Source organism: Diabrotica virgifera, chromosome 1, assembly GCF_917563875.1.
Source record: "Diabrotica virgifera virgifera chromosome 1, PGI_DIABVI_V3a".
NCBI classification, from domain to species: domain Eukaryota; kingdom Metazoa; phylum Arthropoda; class Insecta; order Coleoptera; family Chrysomelidae; genus Diabrotica; species Diabrotica virgifera.
This window is the reverse complement of record NC_065443.1, coordinates 207,995,424-208,012,222: the sequence shown is the minus strand read 5'-3', so window position 1 is coordinate 208,012,222 and position 16,799 is coordinate 207,995,424. Positions and strand designations below refer to the sequence as shown.

At 34.0% G+C, this 16,799-nt stretch overlaps 1 long non-coding RNA gene across 2 annotated transcripts; it reads left to right on the top strand.

Annotated features, from left to right (window-relative positions):
* Positions 1 to 6,660: 6,660 nt before the first annotated feature.
* Positions 6,661 to 11,019, top strand: LOC126882043 (uncharacterized). Of its 2 annotated transcripts, XR_007697100.1 has the most exons (4): positions 6,661 to 7,149; positions 7,208 to 7,489; positions 7,862 to 8,062; positions 10,838 to 11,019. It is a non-coding gene; the product is annotated as an uncharacterized LOC126882043 (long non-coding RNA). The 2 variants fall into 2 exon arrangements; XR_007697099.1 differs by having other exon boundaries at positions 7,208 to 8,062.
* The last annotated feature ends 5,780 nt before the right edge of the window (positions 11,020 to 16,799 follow it).

Genomic DNA, 16,799 nt, shown 5'->3' with positions numbered 1-16,799 from the left:
ATCCCATTGCCGGCTTCAATTGGGTCAGTTTAGTTCATCTTCCACTTTTACTTTTATTGTGTTTTTCTGGTAGATGTTTCCTATCGTCTTAATTTTTCCCAGAGTTACCTCTCTCGAGTATAACAAGTGGATAACGTCCTTTAATGTGACCCAGTCAAATGCTTTCTTAAGGTCCACGAAACATAAATATGCCGGTTTGTTGTATTCCTAGGATTTCTCTTGAACTGATCTCATTATAAATATAGCGTCAGTGCATGACCTTCCCGACCTAAAACCTTGTTGTTCTTCTGCTAATGTTATAATTTCATTCAATTTGTTTGTTATCACTTTCGTTGTTAATTTTAACGTTGTGTTTAATAAGTTCCTCTGTAATTCTCCGGGTCTGATTTGTCTCATTTTTTGAAGAGAGGTACTAGGATGCTTGATCTCCATTCTTGTGGTATTCTGTTTTGTTCTATTATTTTTTGTATTAGTTTTAATAGTTGTTTAGTTAGATCTTGTCCTCCGTACTTTAGGAGTTCGTTCGATATTCTGTCCTCTCCTGGAGATTTTCTATTTTTTAATTTTCTTAATGCTTTCTTTACCTCTATCTCCTCGATGTTTATTTCTTCGTTTGTCGTAACTTCAGGTGTTGGTGGTTCATTATCGTCGCCTTTAGCTAATAGAGATCAGAAGTGGTCTGCACATGTTTCCTTCTGAATGTTTTTCGCTTTTATTAATTTGTTCATCTCCTTTCTTTGCACTTTGATCATTCTCCATACTTCTTTTTGTGTTCCGTAGAAGTCGTGTTCCATCTGTTTTGAGAAACTCTGCCAGTGCTCCCTTTTTATTTGCCTCACTGAAGTATTCATTTCTTTTCTGATTCATTTGTAGTGGTCGCATACCTGTTTTGTTCTGACTTGTAAAAAGGCTTTCTTCTTTTCTTCGCATTTTATCTTAACTTCCTCTCTAAACCAAGGGGTTTACTTTTTTAATATGTGAATATTCGTTACTTTTCTCTCTCCAAGTGATTCTGTTGCAGCGTCCATTATGTTATCTTTGAGTTTTTGCCAGCTTTCATCGATGTTATCGTTTTCTAATATTCCATTCGCAGCAATTTTCTCTGATATTCTTTTCCTGTATAAGTATTCCGTGGATTCCGTATGTAGTCCTTCGACCTTGATTTTTGTTTGTGGTGGTGCTGCCACCTTAGGTGTGAAATATTTCATAGTGATTCCTATTTTACATAATACTAGGCTATGGTCGCTACCTACATCCGCTGAGTTGAGGCATCTTACGTCGATTATTTTTAATGGATGTATATCTCTGTTGGTTACAACATAACCTATCATAGATCTAGATTAATCTATTTGCATGCATTTAATGCCGAACACCTTCAAAATTCCCGGAGATGGCGTTCCTTAGAAGTGACCGTGGGAATCGGTTGCTCCGGGAGTCGGTTCTGACGGCGCATTCGCATTTAGCAATCCCAAAACACCCCGTGTTACCTGTTTGTATCAATTTAGTGCCGAGATCGCTAGAAACTCGAGAAGATGACGGCTCTAGACACCAGACATATTCGTTTTCAGCCACGCCAAAAACCTCCGAGTAATCTGTTTGTATCAATTTAGTGCCGATAACCCTCGAACCTCCACATGATGTGCCTTAGCAGTAACACTGGGCACCAGGTGCTCTGGGGGTTGGCTCTGATTGCGTAGTCGTGTTCAGCGGTCACAAAACCCGCGAGTAACAAAATCTGGCCCTTAAATTTATTTTGACATGTTAACGCACTTTTGGATGCATTGTATGCACTTTATAGTGAATTTAGGCATTGCCACTTATTTTTCCAATGCAAAAAATTGCAAGTCTCCATGTACTGTATTCAAAAATTGATTTATTCCGGTGTTTTTAGTGCTAAATGCCCTGGTCTATAAATATGGTCTAGATATCTAGATATGCATTCAGATGCAAAAATTCGACCCACACCCATTTTGTAGAGAAGAAGACACATTTTTGAAGATGCCACTGAACTTATAGATTGGGCGTAGATTTCAGGAGGAACGTTAAATGTAAATAAGAAACACAATTTATCCGAAAAAAAATATTTGTTTATTTATCAAATCATATGGCATTATTCGAAAATCGAAAAAATGAAAATTAGTTTTGTTGATAAAAAACAGTTATAACTAGGGAGCGGATTTTATGCTAAATGCAATTTTGCATATTTTTAAAGAAACATGCATATTTTGTGCCTATTTAAAAACATTCAAGTCCAAAAAAATTTAAAATTTTTTAATTCGACACAAAATATTTCCCCGCACAGGCTGTCGTATCTATTAATTCGAGAAATACCTGAACAGAGACGGCTCATTCACTGCCTTTTCATTTTTTCTTAGAAAATACCCGATCTTTACACAAAGTACTTATAGTACGCCGTTATAAAATGATTGTAGGATGTTAAAATGATGAAGGATGGTTTACCGGGAAATCCGAATTTTATTTACTTTTATTATATTTAGAAGTTAGGTAGGTATTACCTATAATTCTGGTGATTCTTTTAAATCTCCTATTGCTAAGAGAATTAGTTTTACAATTTTCTAACGGAAATTGAAATATTCATGCTTTAGATCAGATCTCGTAAATCAGTAATAGTATATTACTTTATGAGGCGGAGAAGCATGACTTTTCTTGACGCGCCCGATATTACGCGCCGAACGAAGTGAGGCGCGTAATAGAGGGCAAGTCAAGAAAAGTCGCTTCTTTGCCGAATAAAGTATACTATTTTTTCTTCAAACGTAGCAATTTTCAACCATAAAGAGTACAATTCATACGCTATTTTTACTCGAAATTAACTGTGACAACTATCAAAGTCGTCTAGATGTTAGAAATTAAAATAATTAAGTCGTCGGTGGGATTTGCGTCTCCCTGGTTACAGTTGTTTGACAGTTGTTTGCAATTATTAAAGACAGCTTACTGTTGTTGCAACCGCAAGCGCAAATTTAGTGCGAAAATGGAAAACCTAAACGAAATTGAGTCCGCGGCTAATGATGCAGTAGCACGTTTGGGGCCCTCCAAGTCCGGAATAAAGTATCGGTTAGCGTACAAGCACTTCCAAGAGTGGTGCGATACAAGAGGAGTACGGCAAGTTACCGAAGACGTTTTACTTGCATATTTTAATATAATGGAAATGAAAATAAATGGAAATCTTCTACAATGTGGTCACGATACTCTATGACAAAATCCGAGTTAGTTATTAGAAAAAATGTGGATATAAGCAAATTTTTAAAGTTACGTGCCTTTCTGAAAAAGACAAGCGAAGGATATACTGCAAAGAAGTCTAAAGTTTTCACTAAAGACGAGTTTGATAAAATTTTGTTTGAAGCGCCAGATAAGTCGTATTTAGGATTAAAGGTAAAAAAAATTATATTGCAAAGCATGTAGTATACTCTACTAAATTATAAAAATATTTCAGATTGTTTTGTTAATTGGGGTTACCGGCGCCTGTCGATGCGACGAAATGGTAAAAATGAAGACTGTGGACATTGAGGATAAAGAAAATGTAATAATTATCAAAATCCCAGACAGTAAAACACCACAAATTAGATCTTTTACGATAATTGGTCAAAACTACATTAAACTGTATAAAAAGTATGCATCACTGCGGCCTGAAAATTTCACAGAAAACCGATTTTTTATCAAGTACCAAAATGGAAAGTGTTACCGAAGCGTCATGGGAATACATTCGATCAGCGCAGTAGCCCAAAAAGTAGCTAGTTATTTAAATTTAAACGATGCAAGCGCATACACGGGTCACTCTTTACGACGAACTTCAGCAACACTTTTAATTGATGGAGGCGGAAATCTAGAATGCCTCAAACGACATGGGGGCTGGAAAAAAGCACGGTTGCCGAAGGATATATAGAGGATTCAATAAGAAATAAGAACGATAATGCTCAAAAAATTTTAAACCCTCATGATTCGTCAACATCGGGAATGATTGCTGAAAGTTGTGCTCGACCATCAGTATCATCAACAATTACCAATGCGTATCAAGAGTTGGGAACATTTTTGCGCGGTTTCAATTTTGAAAATGCCTCATTAACTAATTGTACTTTTAATATTACTATAAATAAAAATGATGTTTAATTGTTGTTAATGACATTTGTATTGTTGCTTTGTGACATGTTTCATATTGTTGCCATGACAACATTTTTCCCTCCACCTTAAAGAAATGGGAAAAAAACTGCTGCCGGCGGAGACATCAAACTTTGACAGGATCAAGTTAGATAAGTAATGTCATCATTATTTGACGTTTGAAGAAAAAATTATTTACCTTTAGTCGGTCAATGGGAATGTTAAATTTTTTTTAATACTTCTGTTTGTGAATAGTGCAATATGTCGAAAGAATCTAGCCTGGTTTATTCCTGGATCAGAACCTATCCCGAGCTTCATTACAGCAATGGAAACTTATTCTGCAAAGCATGTAGTAAAATGGTGAGTTTTAAGATTGCTTTCTTCCTCTTTTTTCTTTAATAAACGCCTAATATTTGGCTGCTTCCTCATTAAAGTTTACTTACTTACTTAGTCCTAAGCCTTTCTACCTTTAAGGCTAGTGGAGATGAATTTGGCATTGTAGCCTCCATGTTAACCGGTCTTTTGTTTTTCCCCTGCACTCTCCTTTCGAACATTCGATTTGTTAGTCTTACGTTCGACATTCTACACACGTGCCCGAACCATCTAAGTTGTCCATCTATTATTTTGTCATTGATTGGTTCTAGTTTTAGGTTTTTGTCTGATTGTTTCGTTTTGTCTGTCGTTTTCTCTGTCCTCTTTCTGTTTGCTATTTTCCTCAGAAATCTCATCTCCATAGCATTAACTCTGGATTTTTGTCTCCCCGTCAATGTCCATGTCTCGCTGCTATACATGATTGTTGGCCTAACTACTGATTTAACGACTACCGTTTTTACTTTCTCCGGTATCTCTTTTTTCCCCAAAAATTTGGAAAAACACATTGTAAGGAATTATAATTATAAAAAGATATATACTGTATATAGTGACATTGTTGTTTTATTTTAAATAGGTAACTACTGGTATCAGTTTTTGTAAAAAATGTGAATAAATTGCATATATAAAAAATAATGATTTTATTTGAAAGACAATAAATAAGATTGCCGCCCCCCCCCTATAAAAGAACCCCCTAGAATATAATAGAACAGAAAATTTGTGGTTTCTCGAAAGGCGAATTTTTAAAATTTTTGTGCATATCTTGCGCATATTTCGTAATTTTTTACTGCATATATATGCGCATATTTCAACAAAATTGATCGCATATAAATCCGCTCCCTAGTTATAACAAACGTTTCGCAACTCGTTGCAACTCATAAATATTGGCGATATCATTTTAAAGCCTTCTACTTTAAAATGTATAATATACGTCTAAATTGCCAATATAAATGAGTCAGATTAAATAAATTATTAGAAGATTTTTTTTACTTAGCAACAACATTTTTGTTTATTTTAGTAGTATTTTGTATTTTGACAACGAAACCCGATTTGGGCTTCGAAACGTTAATAATAGTTATTTATGAAACAGTTCGTGAAGTAAGTATGCTTTTTGCGAACGCACGCGATTTTTAGAGCACGAGCGACAACGGAGCGAGTGCTATAAATCGCGTAAGTTTGCAAAAAGTACTTCACGTACAGTTTCATACAATATTTTATCTACGATAAACAAATAAAAAAAGCTGTAACTCTTCGTCACAGGAATTCATTTCTATTCTACAATTTTCAGAACTTTGACATTTAAAAAATCTAACTACATACTTTCAAACCACAAAACTGTCAAAACTTTTGTTGTAATTCATTGCTCATATTGTCATCACCATGACAACGCGAAAGTTAAGGATTGTCACCATGACAACGCGATGGTTAAAACAGTGCGAAAAAGTGAATCCCATTTAAAATACATTGTTACTTCACGCACACCTTAAATCCTTCACCCACTGCTATCTATAATGACAGTTTTCACAAACTAAAAACTTATACATAATATGACATAGAGTAGATAAAATTATTTTTTCAATTTAATTGTGGCTTATTTCCCATTTAAATAGTTAATCATAAAAATGCCACAAGGAAATAGCTTCAGAACAACATTATTTTCTATTATTAGGGCTAAGGGTTTTAATAATAATACACCCGATAGTGTGAAATTTAGGTGTAACTTATAAAGGGAGCTTCAGATAGAATTAATGATACCTATATGTAAAAGGTATTTTCTTCAAAATTATATTATACAAGAGAGTGTTGAAAATGTTAAATATAAATTAAAATTAAAAAGTTACTTACAAGAAACTCTCCAAAATGTATGTAAAAATTGTTACAAAACTTTTATAGATAAATCTTTTAATCTTTTAATAAAATCGTATTTAAACAAAATGAACGATAGTAAAAAGGAAAAATTATGTAATTTAAAAAGTAACAATATAAAATTGAAGAAAATAGCTCACAACTAAATTTTTATTTTGATTTAGTTGTATAACAATACCTTTCTTTTAAATACATAGTTTGTGGTTATCAACTCATACCACTAGATGGCGCTATTTTGTTTGTTGCCATAAAATTAATGGAAAATGTCAAGAGTTGTACGTATTATAGTCCAATAGTATTTTCAACACAAGAATCTACAGGTCGAGCAAGTCTCGTAAATTTCACGATTGCGAGCCACGCTTCACGCAACCGTGTTTGCGTACTTGTGTTTCGAGTTGCGTGGTCGTGGGGAGTTATATTTACCAAATTTAAATCCGTTCCAACATGCTGTCAAAATTAAATCAATATTGTCAATATGGCTACTGGGTGTAAAAGATAAATCTTATTCTATCTGTTCTTAATGAGTTTTAGATCATTTTAGTTGTATTTCTTTGTAATTTTGTGTTGTACAAAGATTAATTTAACATTTTCTCTGGAAGTATTAATCTAGAAAGATAATATGCTTCATTGGTGTTGTGTTTTGAAGTGTGAAATGCAAAGTAATTGTGATAAAGTTCACTTTTAAACTGAACTAAATAAGGTATCTGAGAGACAACAATGGTTAAATGCAATACAATGTACAGGTTTTACTAGCGAAATGAAAATTTTCCTGTCCTGTCTGCTGTAATCATTTTATATCTGGTAAGTTACAATTACAACAGTAACGATTTTTGAAGATGTTAACATTTTAATCTTATAGGAAAACCAGCCGACTTAATCGATAATAACAATCTCCAGATTGGGTTCCTTCAATAAATATGGGCTATAAACACAATGAAATAAGTTCCCCGACTAATAAGCCGACTTAATCGATAATAACAATCTCCAGATTGGGTTCCTTCAATAAATATGGGCTATAAACACAATGAAATAAGTTCCCCAAAATCTAAAATGGTGTGGTATCAAAGGAGAATTAAAGGAAAAAATGAATGTGTGTGTACTATGTACGCACGTAAGAAGATATTCTTCTATTATATAATAGGTAATTTAAACGAAGTAAATATACTTAAAAGGTTATTTGTATTTTATTTAAAAATCAAACTAACTTTCTTATCTACCACTTTCAAAAAATTTTTATTAAAACAACCAAAAATAAAAAAAAAATATGAATCACCCGGGAATTGAACCCGCAACCTTCCAATCTCAGTGCTAACGCATTTCTAATTACTCCATCGAGGCACTAGAAATAAATATGTAAGTTTCGGATATAATTACACAACACGGCGACATATAGTGTAAAAATGTTATGCTTACATAATATTTTATTAATCCAAAAGCACAAGAATTATAATAAATAATACATTTCCTAAAACCACTAATATATTCTTTTAATGACTTATTTGCACGGTTACAGATACATACATACCTATCTTGAAAGATTAGTAATGAACTACAATACTGTCAGAACTACATACTGTCAGTGTGCGCAGGCGCGCGGTAAATGTACAATTTTACCCTCAATCGATTCGTCGCTAAAGAAGAATATCTTCAAAAATATTCATATTGAAATTATTTATAAGGCACTGGACTGTCTTAAATTCTACAATAATACTAGGTGGGTAAATGATTTTAGACATTTTTCATTAAGAGTAGATTAAGATTAAGTAGATTTTCATTCAGTAGATTTAAGACTTGTTTACACAGGTAGAGTAATGATGCAAGTACTTGATAGAGTAGAGTAACTCTACCTGTAAAAATGCTCAGCACAGTAGAATAGCTGGTAGAGTGTATAGTTGGAGTTAAAGTAGAGTGACTAGCAACCTATGGCAAAGTAACTACTCTATGACCACCACTACTGCCAAAATGTCTACTCAGCTGCACACTCTACCCATGGAACACGCTCAATTATGGCAGAATAGAGTAGGTAGGAGAGTACATGGGGGCGCTGTCATTCTGGCTGGAATTGTGTTTTGTGTAAATAGTGAAAATGAAGTTCACCGAAGATGAAACTTTAAAACTTGTAGAGCTATAATACGGCGAATACCAGTGTTTATGGAATTTAGGTAGTGTATACTACAGAAATAAAAGTTTGCAGCAAGCTGCGGAGGATGAAATCGTCGAAAGAATGGCAAAGGGGGCTTTGGAGTAAACGAGCTTAAGCAAAAAATTAAGAATTTAAGGTGCACTTATAATCAAGAGTGTTTAAAAATACAAAAATCGGTTTCACTATACTAGCATCAGTACTATACTTGTACTCTCCTCATGTGAATGGTATCAAGCCATTTTTGGTAGAGTACTACCGCTACTCTACTCTCCTCAAAACTTTACCCATGTAAACAAGTCTTTAGAAACAGTGGAAAATGAGGTAGCTAGTAGAGTAGTAGTAGAGTAAAATATACTGGTTTAGCAAATTACAATGTTTTAAGGTAATACAGTAGCGATAAACAGGTAGCCAAAACGTGTTCCAAGATTGTCACTGTAATTTTGAATATTTTTTCGAGGCATTTGGCACACGTATTCGTAAAATAATAAAGAATGGCGGTACAGAGCCCAATTTGAAAAATATATTAATATGTGGAAATTACTCTGTAATTATACAATATTTAAAAAACGAGCCTGTATCGCCATTAAGAAGAACAAAAAAATACACTTTCTTCAAATAAACTTTTTTATCCGATGCCTAGATTTTGTGTAATTTTGGAACTACTAATGAAATAAAAAATTTTAGTAGTTCCAAAATAACACAAAATCGGATAAAAAAGTTGTATTTGAAGAAAGTGTATTTTTTTGTTCTTCTTAACCCTACGTTAGGCGCGTCGTTACTGCTGACAAGTTTAGGCGCGTGGTCTACGATTGTAGACCAATAGTTTTTTGTCGTATAATACCGGATTTTGACAAAATTTACAAATTAGTGGTTAATAACATGTTTATTTATGTTCGCACTTTGATATTAAATATGTTTTGTTCCTTGGCTTTTCTCATTTTGACAGTGGTAAAATTAAAAACGAGGTCATGATTTTTTGGGTCTTTATTCGCAAGTAAATGAAAATGGTCACAAAAGTAAGCTTAATTTAGTAAAAAACACAATTTTTTTATATTTGAACTTATAGAATGACCAATAGGGATAAATAATAAAGAATAGAACTAAAAAGTAAAAAAAGAGCAAAACTATTAAAGGGCCAAAGTGGCACAATTTTAGTCCGTCAAACATTCAGTGCAAATATCCCCAAAATGATCCTGGAATGCAAATGTGTCACATCTTTGGCATGCCCTTCTTTTTGACATATTGCAAATTCATGCACAAATACAACATCGTCCCACTTAATTTGTTGGAATATTAGGGGAAGGGGGTACGACTTCTTGAACTCCGAGCAGTACGCGAGCTCGTTGTCTAAGTTCTCGTATCAGGGAAGGCATAGTTGATCCATATTCAATTTGCTGTTTGATTAGTTCCCATGCTAAGTTTTCAATAAAGTCGCTTCTTGAAACATTTTCATTTATGTTATTAGCTTTATATACACAGCAGGCTACATATTAGCTTTATATATACAACTAAAAACTGGAACGCGCTTAGTCGCGTGGTCTACGGTTGTAGACCAGTGCTCTTTGAATAAGGGTAAAAAAATAATGCAAACAGATCGGCGGCGTTTAGCAAACTGAAGAGTAAGTTGGAAGTATTAGTGACAGCTACTAAGCGGGATGGGAGCGTATGTGCAGTTTTATGCAATTGACGACCACTTAAAGGAGAGTGGTCTACGATTGTAGACCACGCGCCTAACGGAGGGTTAATGGCGGTACAAGCTCGTTTTTTTTATATTGTATTTAATTACAGAGTAATTTCCACATAATAATATATTTTTCAAATTGGGCTCTGTACCGCCATTCTTTATTATATTACGAATATGTGTGCCAAATATCTTGAAAAATATTCAAAATTACAGCTGCAATCTTGGAACACATTTTCGCTACCTGTTGATCGATACTGTTTCCTCTTAAGATAGTTTTAATAGTTATTTATGATATAAGTATTAAAAGTACAATTTTAAGACGCGCATGTGAAAGTTAACTAGAAAAAATAATTTTATTAATGTTTTGACTTCCACATCAGATGTCATTGTCAAAATACAAAGTATTTATTATTATTAGGTTTGTTCTAGCAAACAGTCAAACCAGTCAAAAACCATCAGCAAACAGTTGGTCAGTAAAAGAACATAATACAGTCACCAGTGCGATCCCCTCTACTCGCGCTGGTCCACTATTCGCTGATGGTTTCAAACTGATGCTAGAACAAACCTATTAATATTATGCATATCATTATCTGTAAATAATATTTCTTCTGATTGTTAATTGTAAAGGATAGAAAAATTACCATTTATTTCATTTTTTTTAGAATCAGCTGAGAGAAGTGGTCTACAAAAAACCAGGAAGGAAACGGAATATGTGGCTATGAAAGGCAAAAGAAAGGTTTACAAAGCAAATGTGACACATTTTTTTGAAATATTTAGGAATATCAGTAAATTGCATTAAAAAAATGTATGAAAAGATTTTGTTCAATAAAAATGTTTATATTTATCAAGGATGTATTATTTGGTATGGCCACATATCGTCAGTGATGTAATAATACATCCTATCTGTTTTTTCATGAGTTTTGTAAGAGAGACTAAAAACTTGTCTTAGAGTCACCTCCTGTTTTCATATGATATTTTTTGACTTGTTTTGTAGTAAATTAAACTATCTATGAACTACAAAACAAGTCAAAACTTACATATGAACACAGGAGGTGACCTTAAAACATGTTTTTCAATCTCTCATACAAAACTCATGAAAAAACAGATAGGAGGTATTGTCACATCAGCAAGGATGTACAGTGATAAGTGCCCTAATAACTGGCAAAATATGGGCAACATATTTAGTTGTGAGATAAAAAGAAATGAAACTAGTCGAGCTGGGAAATTTATCGAAATTAACCTTTAAATTTACGTTATATTGATCCCACCTTTACACATATCAGAGGAGTATGTCAACTAAAACTGTCACTGTGACAGTGGTAGTTTCCAAACTCGTCTGATACGTCTGAAGGTGGTACACAATCAATACAATCTAAATGTATAAGTTAATATCGCTAAATTTCCCAGCTCAACTAGTTTCATGTCTTTTTATCTCACTACTTAATACATCTTTTGTGCTTTTGCCGGTTATTAGAGCGCTCATCACTGTATTTCTGGTATATCCAGGGAATGTCTACAAAATATATTTTGAATGTCCAGAGAACATTCGTGGACATTCATGGAATGTTCCAATAAGACATTCAGGTAATGTTTAAAATGCTGACACAGGATTTTCCTGGGATGTTCAGGGAACATGTTTTCGGGGATATTCCAGGAATTTTTCAATGTCTGTGTACCTTCTATGGACCTATATGGAATATTTTGGTGTTATTACCGCCGCACTCCACTTGCGATTTGTAAACAGGAAGATTGAACACATTGTTTCAAATACAAGTCAATCCATTTGTGACTAAATAATCATGGATTGACTTCTATTTGAAAGAATGTGTTCAATCTTCACAACTACAAATCACAAGTGGAGTCCGGCGCTTAGGGCTACTTCCTCTTCGGTATTATGTATTATACTACAGAAATCAGGAACTTTCCTTCTAAATATATGTATGCATCTTGGCCATCAAACATATTCTTCCAAACATTTTTTTAAGGGGTTACATAGGTCTTGTGGGTAAAAAAGTGACTTTTTAAAAAAATTATATCTCGAAAACTAAAATTTATTTTTATTTATAATTGGAACATGTAAAAGTATAGTACTTAAGGTAGTCTCAAAAAAAGTTTCAGCCAAAAATATTCATTTTTGTAGAGTTTAAGTTTTTTTGCGTTGGCAGCATAACTAAGTCCAGTCTCATCTGAAATCAAAAAGTTTCTTGTAGTTTATACTTCTGGCTAGAATACGAACGAAGGAATTAAAAAAAATGAAATTTGAAGATTTTATATAAGTTTAAACACATTTTTGACCCCAATTTTTCTCATTTTTAAAGTAGTTTTTTTTATAAAACAAAAATGACCTCATCTAATAAAAAATCCTTTGTTCATTCACTAGCCAGAGGTATAAACTACAAGAAACTTTGATTTCAGATGAGACTGGACTTGTTATGCTGCTCACTGCAAAAAAGGGCTGTTGTCGAAAAATTGCAGTCAACTCTACAAAAATGAATATTTTTGGCTGAAATTTTTTTGAGAGTACTATACTTTTACATGTTTCAATTATAAATAAAAATAATTTTTAGTTTCCAAGATATAATTTTTTTAAAAAGTCACTTTTTTTACCTGCAAGACAACAACTTAACAAATTGTTGATTTCAAATTGTAACAATTGTTTTGCAAAGTATGCTGCCCTCTTGTATTTTCTGTGTTATCTTCATCATACAATTACTTCATCTAAAAACTTTCTGCGATATATTCGCAACAACAAAAACAAACAAAACAAAAAAAAATAAAACAAAAGTTTAACCACCTTCACACCACATAATCAAGCAATCAAGTTACACAAATTTTCAAACTAAACACCTCACCTGACACAGCGTCTCAAGTACGATTGCGCGAATTGGTAAATATAACTCCGCACGACCACGCAACTCGAAACACAAGTACGCAAACACGGTTGCGTGAAACGTGGCTCGCAATCGTGAAATTTACAAGACTTGCTCGACCTGTAGATTCTTGTATTTTCAACTACTTACATATCTGAATTAATGGTAGACATGCGCTGTATTCGCTGGTATCGCCAACTAGCGGATTACTAGTGCAACTTCGGTTGGAAATTTAATCGTGAAATATTTACAACGCAAAGAAGTAATTAGATTGTAATCAGTGGTTAATATCGGTAAGTACAAAATTTATGATTAATTATGATTATTTTTTTAAGATATGTATTTATCATTTTGACTGCGAATATTAGTTTCCTTCTTTCCTACATCCGATACTTTCACAATTATCGTGTAGATGGAGCTCAGATTAATAGATTAATTAATTATATTACAAAATGTTAAAACACTAAATTTCAGTATTTAAAACGTAAGTATATTTAAGATAAAAATATATGCCACAGCTTTGGCCAACTAATATTTTTTCCCATTAATATTTTTAATGTCTTCTTCTTCTTATACTTGTTGTAGATCTGTCCATCTGTTAATTCCGACGTTTGAAGTATTTCTTGAGAGGTAGACTGCCAGCTGCTATCTCTCCATCTTTTTGGGGGTCTCCCCGTTGGACGCTTGCCTGCTGGTTTTGCTTCTAGCGCAATTCCTGGTAGTCTGTGCTCCTCCATTCTTTTTACATGACTGAACCATTCCCTTCGTCTTTGACTGCCCCATCTGACTACATCTTGCACGCCACATTGTTCCCTGATGATGTTGTTTCGTATTCTATCTCTTCTTGTCTTCCCTGCTATTGCTCTTAGTGTCTCCATTTCAATGTTTTAAATTAATCACTTGGACATTTATGTCAAATTTCCAACCAAAGTTCATTGATTTGTCACTACTAGCGCTCACGAACTTTTAAATATTCCCTCTACCTACGAGCTCACAGCGCATACCTAATAGCTCAAATGATGACAATAATTTTGGATCAGTGGCTCTCGGGTTCTTAAGATTCAAGATATTATGATCTTTGACAAATATTTGTGAATTAATGTATGTCTCGTTTCCTGGAATTTACCTAACGATTGCTACGTTAGAAGAAGAGTGGAATGCAATTTCTCAGAAAACAAGATTGCTTTATGTTTATTTACTTTTGTGTTATTCTATACAGTCTTTTGTGTTCTTCTTCTCGATGTGTCTATCTGTGACAAATGTTGGCGATCATAATGGCAATCTATTGTGTTACTCTAGATAAAGCTTCTTAGTAACACCATAAAAATATTCTTCTTCTTAAGGTGCCTATCCGTTCCGGATGTTGGCGATCAGCATGGCTATCCTAACTTTGCTTGCTGCTATTCTGAATAGTCCGGTTGTCGATGTATTAAACCACTTTCTCAGGTTTTGAAGCCAATATATTCTTCTTCTCCCAGGTCCTCTCTTTCCAAATACCTTTCCTTGAAGAATGAGTTGCAACAAGCCATATCTCTATTCACTCCTCATAACATGGCCTAGATATTCTAGTTTGCGCATTTTGATTGTGTTAATAATCTCGCATTCCTTGCCTATTCTACGTAGAACCTCAACATTAGTCACACGATCCACCCACGAAATTCACAAAATGCGCCTTTAACACCACATCTCGAATGCCTCGAGTTTTCTCAAAGAAGCTCGGAAAGTGTCCAGGCCTCTACTCCGTATAATAACGTAGAAAATACATAGCATCTGATGATTTTGGTAGCAAAATGTAAATCGTGGCTTCTGAAAAGATACTTCATCATTATGAACGCTGATCTCGCTTTTCCTATGCGTTGTTTTATTTCACTTGAGTGGTCCCACTGGCTGTTTATTTTGGTACCAAGGTATGTGTAGCTGTCGACCCTGTCAATTAGTTGTTGGTTAACCAAAAGCTGTGTATTTAATATTTCGCGCTTACTGACTACCATGTACTTTGTTTTTTTCGTATTGAGATCAAGTCCGTATTCTCTACTTATATCTAGACTGTCTCATCTAGACTGTCTGCAAAAACTACAGCGTCGTCGGCATATCTAATGTTGTTCAGACGCACTCCATTGACTAATACGCCTTCCTGTAGTCTCCCAGCGCTTGCTCGAAGATACATTCAGAGTATATATTAAACAGCACCGGGGACAGGATGCATCCTTCCCTCACTCCTCTATCTATGGAGACTGCCTCTGTCAATTGGTCATCCACTTTAATATTGTCAGTTTGGTTGTAATACAAATTATATATGATTCTCAAGTCTCTACCATCTACTCCTGCTTCTTTCAAGATGTTTATGAGTTTATCATGTTTTACTCTATCAAACGCATTTTTGTAGTCGATAAAACAAATATACACGTCACAGTCAACATCCCTGCACCTTTGCATAAGCACTTGGACAGCGAATAGAGCCTCTGTAAAAATCTTCAATAGTAATGTAAAGGCAGTACTATTATAAGTATCACAAACTTGGACACTAACAAAACACAACACTGGAAAGATTCAATTCTTCATTAATAAATGCTTAAGACAAATTCTAAGAATATTTTGGCCCAACCGGACCACAAACTCAAACTTATGGAAAAAAACTAAACAATAACCAATGCATAAAGAAATAAGAAAGAGAAAATGTAAATGGTTGAGCCATACTCTGCGGAAACCGGACACAGGCATAACAAAACAAGCATCGGAATTCCAACATCCCGGAAAACGGAAACAGAGGAGACTGATAATTACTTGGAAGGAAATAATTATTAAAGATACAGAAAACGTTGGCCTGACCTGAAGAGAAGTCAGAGAGAAAGTACAAGATCGACAAAAATGGAGAGTGGCATTGGATGCCCTATGTTAGTGGGAACGAAGAGGAGAATGAAGTAATGTCTATTTTAGTCTGATCTAATTATACAGGGTGTCCAGAAACTCTCCCGACAAACGAAGACTGGAGATTCTTCCGATAATTTTAAGACAATTTAACCCAATTCACCTAGTCCGAAAATGCTTCCTAACGGAGATAGAGCACTTTGAAGATGGCGTCTTTGAATTAGTTTTTCTTAAATATCTCCAGAACGCTTTTATTTAGAAAAATGAAAACTGGTACACTTATTTATCTTCCAGAGATAAATCAACTACATTTATTGCTAATTTCTAGTAACGGTCATAGGCGCCCGTTCTGGGTAGGGCAACGGTTATTTTATCGTATTACCTTTTTTTATCTTTAACTTCTAAGCATTTTTTAACCTTCGGATGACCAAGCGGGGGAAATTGTGACCCCAACGTATTTTTTCCATTAATAAATTCAAAAGTATTTTCAATTTCTAACACATTATTTTTTTATATGACTTTAATATCATTCTAGATATCCTCATATTGTGAAATAAAAAAAAATCCCTATATTTTACGAATACAAAATATGTTCTGAAGTTGATGTTTAGTAAAATACCGTCTATTATGTGTATTTTCAAGTAAGTTATTGACGTCGACTTTGCAAAGTAACAAGACACTTACTCAACATACACACTACACATGACACTAATAATCATGTTGTGACTAACTGAATGACATAAAGTCTATGCCATAAAAAAAAATTAAAAAAAACTTCATTTTTTTGTTAATTGTCATTTTTGACATTTTTGACCTGGGGTCATTTTTTCGCCACCTTGTAGGTCTGGATCCCGCGTATGAAAAAAAAAGTTGATTAATACCAAGC